The following is a 5,878-nucleotide window of genomic DNA, read 5'->3' as shown; positions in this document are numbered from 1 at the left end:
ATATTATCAGATAGCAACGTTTACCTATAAAATTATGATATCAAACTATAGCTTTAAATCTTTATGACATGCAAAACGTTGAATTATATGTCCATGTTATACAATGAACGTTTTCCATTATAATATATAAATCGCTTTGTTGGAGTCATTAAATACTGGCCACGGCTTAAAGTTGTAAACACGTAAATGATTTAGCCCGACACCTGCTTTCTTTAATACATGTCTTTGGCATTATTGATTCATTCGTGTTTTCTGTGGTGTCAGTTATAAATATGCACGGAATAGCTGTATTTCTACAGGATGGACTACCGACGTGACTTTTTGATGTCGTGCACACGGAGAAAACCGCATTATTCATAGAACATTTTTGTTTTTAATTTCCCTGTTACTTGGTGATTTTTAATAGAATGAAAAGCGTCGAAGTCAGAAATACGAGTACTTTTCTCGGCACAGAACGTCGGCCACTCTTAATCAATACTGGCTCAGAACGTCGGCCACTCTTATGGCCAGTTTTTCAACTATTAAGTAATGACTTAAGCTCTGACTTAAGCCGTGTCGGATATATTTACAACGATTTATTCAGCACGTGAATAACGGGGCTCGACAAAAGTTAAACCTTCAATTGGATTTTTCTACTTTGAGCGGTGTCAGCAATGGCTTATCTTTCTATTGTTATTTTAAACCTGGGGCATAGATGGTTTAAGAAAAGATGGAGGCGGAATATTTAGACATGGATTTAAATTTCCAGCATGAAGTTAAAGCAGAAATGTTGAGGAGGGAGGGAATGATACGGGACTGACTGAGTGAGCAAACCCTTTCGTTATGTACGACGATTTGGACATTTGGATAGATTTCGTCTCATTAAAGCTAGTATTACAGATGTTTTACTTTATAAAAAAGAAACTTAAACCAACGGCGACGCCGACGCCGACGCTGGAGCGAGTGCAAAAGCTCTTTTTTTATTCGAAAAGTCGAGCTTAAAATGAAACAGATTCAACTCTTCAATTTTAGCTACGTTTGTACACGTTTCAAAATATACGTGCAAGCATAAATATATAAGTGCATGTAATTAATTATAAGTACATGTAACGCACAAATATGTAGGTGAACATATATATATATCCTTAAAATACCTGGTATGTTGGAACTATTCATTCCGTAATGTACCGTTATTTATCTTGCCTCCTACAAGTTTCTTGCATTTCTATTGGTCAACAGACGTCACGTGGAGACAGGATATATTCCATATCCTGCTAGTACCGTGATTTCAGATATGAATTTTGATCAAAACAAATGGCTGCCGCTTTGTTAATTTACAAAATATTAGATTACAGCATGTAAGTAAAGGGTAGTCGGCAAGATAAAATCGTTACACAGCTTCGCTCTCGCCTGAATATGGATTTCCTCGACAGCGTATATCCCGTATCCTGTCACCAACAAGCTGTCACTGTGTAACTAATAATACCTGGGATCTTGGAACATTCTTTTGTTGGGATCTTGGAACGATCATAGATCATTAATAAAAGAATGTTCCAACAAACCAGGTTATTCAGGGTTTATATATATGCATTCCTAATTACAACATTTAGGAATAATGAAAACAATAAGACAATGAGCAAATATAGGAATGCTTGTAGTCTTACCTTGAAATAAATTCACCTTTTTTCCCAGCAATTTTTTTTTTCATTTATTGGACGGGCGCTAGTGCTTTTGTGTTTTAATGTGTTTTTGTAATTTTCTATGATTTCTATGAGAATTTATTTTTCGAAAGTAGTAAATCACCAAAGGAACACGTTTTATATATGAAAAAATACAGCGAAACGGTCCGGTGACTGTATCTACATGGTCATAGTGTGTGACCAAGGTTTAGCTAATACATCGCAAATATACCCGCCGAGTATTAGTAAAAATCCGTTAAAAAACAAAGTTGAGCGATGGCTTAACTAATACTGGTTTGAGCCTTTCTTAGTGCTAGAGTTGAAAAACTGGCCATTAATCAATACTGGCTCAATTCCAATGTGTACGTTATCTACACATTTGGTCCGTGAAAAACATTTGGGCGATGTGTCTGAGAAAGGTATCAAGGATTTCTGACAGATGCTTTTTGGCGGGAATACCCGTTTTCCTATCTTATCTTATTATTATCTAAATTTGTCAAGTAATAAGGAAATTATAAGCAAAAATGTTATCTGAATCGAGCGATTTTCCCCGTGTGTACGATACATAAAAGTCACGTGGGTTCACCATTGATAGATAAATGCGTATAAATCTCTGCTTTCCAGGATAAAGTCGCTGTCCTGTTTCTGTAGGTTTTTTTCTCTCCTCGGAACCACTCCCACCCAAAACATCTAATTTTGATACATTAATTTGCAGTTTGCAGTTTTTTAATTGAATGAAGGATGGTTCGATTCTAATAAAATGATCAAATATCATTGACATTTCTGAAATCTGTTAAAATAAATTCACACAGCTGTTCGGCTGGTTGGGTAAACCTTTATAAATTAAAGCATTGCCTTACATTTTAGCAAGAAATAAAATCAACACTAACAAGGTATTAGGAAAGAATGTTGTTTAATAGACAGATATTCACCTAAAATAACTAACTTGTCAGTTTATCAAATGTATTTACAATTGTTTTTTCAGTATGTTTTTAAAGAAAGAGCAAGTTCTGTTAACAGAATTTGTCATAAGTACGCAAGTTCAACTGTACTGTCAAATCATAAAAGAAACACTGGACATGCAACCGTAAATATCGTGCAAAAATTCATCATGCTATAAAGAAGTTCAACTCAATATGGCAGATCTATGTTGAAAATGCTGAATGCTGCACATGCTGAAATTTTAAAGACAAAGAGCTACTACATTGTCACCATAGTTTTTATTTGTGTATGTGCTTGCGTCTATGGTTAAAATCAGTATAAACTAAACGTATTTGAGTCGTGCCATGGGAAAACCAACATAGTGGCTTTGCGACCAGCATGGATCCAGACCAGCCTGCGCATCCGCGCAGTCTGGTCAGGATCCATGCTGTTCGCTGTCAAAGCCTATTGCAATTAGAGAAACTGTTGGCGAACAGCATGGATCCTGACCAGACTGCGCGTATGCTGGTCGCAAAACCACTATGTTGGTTTTCCCATGGCACGGCTCAATTGATGAAGAGAAAAGACCATAGTATAATGACATTAGAATTGAAAAATGCTTGAAATCATCTAAACACAAAGTGGATGGAATTAGTTTGCAAAAACTACTCAAATTCGTCAGTTGTAAAGGAAGATTGATTTTCTGATAAGAAATGTCACGATTTAGGTAAGCATGTAGTCCGTTAAAATGCTTTTGCAAAACATGTTGTTTAATGTCTAAACTTCACAAACATATCACTATGTCTGTAGTTGCTTCTAATAAAGGAAGTAAAGAACTATCTTACTTTCGTAGCCTGGACTTTGTTGGTTAGAATAACCTTTGTCTCAAACTCCTACACGCGCCAAGTACACTCACATCCTAGCACTTGCATACGTCCGCCACATCCGCAGCTTTTGATGAATATTCAGTCGTCTAGCTTGTAATTTCTAAAAATACCTGGCCTCGAAGCATTTATACTACTCCACAATTCGCCAAAGCAGCTCAATGGACATACACCCGTGATTGCCTGAATTGCATTTCCAGCTTTTGTTCGGAGGTATCTCCAAAGTTTTTGAGCGGGTGAGACATCCTGACCAAGAATTCTTCTGTTTTTCCGGAAATATTCGTTGCTGCGTTTACATTTTTCTCGCCATTTTATAGTTTCAACCTCAGAATTTTGTAAGAAACATCTCCAGTCATCTCTGTCTCCTTCTACATTTCCAGCTAGTAACTCGTCTCCAAGAATATACAAACTTTTGAAAAGATTTGTTCTACATTCTGTTATGCGTTCGAAGTACTGAAAAGTGTCTTCATAATTCTCAGGATATTTACAGTCATTTATTTCTATATCTTTAAAGTCATCTTTATATGTAGGTATAACATTGACAATAACTGGTTCTCCGGCAACTTTTGTCCTAATTATTGCGGCTACAACGCGGCCTCTTTTTCTTTTCCTATTTTTCTTAAACATTTTCGGCATCTTATTAACATTTTCACTAACAACAGCCCTTATCAAACTTGGTAAATCTGTGTCTTCCTTTATGCTTATTCCTGAATCAGTAAACTTTTCTTTGGGACTCATTTTAGAGCAATTTTTCAAATCGATGATTTCTAGCATAGAATCACTTTGATGCGAAGCCACTCCACATACTGCTTGTTCTGCAATACCTGCAGTAGACACAAATTTTGAAAATGATGCTATTTTTCTATTTTCATCTTGTAACATTTCCCGTCTGTCGGCCCAGATTTTGTCGTTGTCAGAGGATACCTGTGAGTTTTGTTGTTTTGAAGATGTTTTCTCCGTCATCAAATTTTGACTGCTGTTCTTGCAATGTTTGTATAGTCCGAATGGATCATTTTGTGATTTCTTTCGGCGACGCCGGCAAATTTCTTCGACAGACAGAATATTTTAATAATAACCCGAAACTTTGAACGTCGTTGTCAAGTAACGTCGTTACTATTGTTGGCGTCATGACGTCGCAGTCATCCAGACGCTTATTTGTCATTCCAGTTAAGGCGGATCGGCTCAAAATTATTCACGTAATGTTGAATATAGTTTTTTGTAACATTTATATTTATTATTTCTTTATTCATTTACCTTGCGCTGCATTAATTCAATTTCCTTATAAATCAAGATTATTTCAGCTTTTTAATAACAGCATTTTAAAATGTTTTAGCTCTAATGTTTTCACACAACTTTACCACAAATATCTATAATATAGAACAAAAATGCATAAATTATATGCTATTTTTTTTTAAAAATGCGTTTATTAAAGAGAAACAGTGACACATGAAAACACAAAACCTAAATAAATTTTCTTGACTGTCGGCCTTTCCGAAAGTCCAGTAGATTTTTCATTTAAAACACAACAATAATCTTTGTAAAATCACGAAATTGCCAATGTTCACTAACAAATCAAAACAATTTTAACAGCACTAGTAGATGTTCAGAAGAAACATTTCTGTGAAGATAGTTCAAAAATCGTATCAGTGATTTAGGAGAAAGACATTTGATTTTTTGGCGGCCATATATTTTTTTGACAAATCGGAATATCATGAATTTTCTTTGTAGATGGTAAAAAAAAAACAAAAAAAAAAAAAAAAAAAAAAAAAAAAACAAAAAAAAAAAAAAAAAAAAAAAAAAAACATTATCTGTCAAATTATTTAAAAATCGTAGCGTTTGACAAAAGCTATTTAAAGTTTCAACTAAAGACATAAAATTGCGGCCATTTGCGCCATTCTTGTCAGACGCTCTGTGCACGTGCCGGAAGTACACATTTTTTAAATTCGATAGTATACATATCGCATGTTACCGTAGAGGGATCGATTCGCGACGAAAATCGGTAGGATCAATTCCCTATAAAACTAAAAACTCATTTTGCTTTAAAATATCACAGGAAAGTTTCATTCGTTGCGCGTTATTGAAAAATAAGTAAATAGATAAATATTTAAAAATAAAAATTATACGGGAGCACATTACCGGTCGGCCAACGAGAAAATACGTTTGTATCTGGAACATTGTAAATGGGCATAATCCTAGGTTAATCTTTTGTTTGTTTACATTTCAAAACGCCATATACTAATAAACTTTGATAATGTGGCAGCTGAGTCCAGTAAGTCCAGGGGTGTTCAAAGATATTCCTCATAAAATTGTCTTGGGGCTATGTTGCAAAGTAATTATTAGTTACCTGTTTATTAGTTACCCGTATTAGTAAATAATAAGTGTCGATTGTATTGCGGTCAACTGTCACATTATTAA

This window comes from Mercenaria mercenaria, chromosome 3, assembly GCF_021730395.1.
Source record: "Mercenaria mercenaria strain notata chromosome 3, MADL_Memer_1, whole genome shotgun sequence".
In the NCBI taxonomy this organism is placed as follows: Eukaryota; Metazoa; Mollusca; class Bivalvia; order Venerida; family Veneridae; genus Mercenaria; species Mercenaria mercenaria.
The sequence above is the reverse complement of the archived record's forward strand: the minus strand, read 5'-3'. Positions refer to the sequence as shown.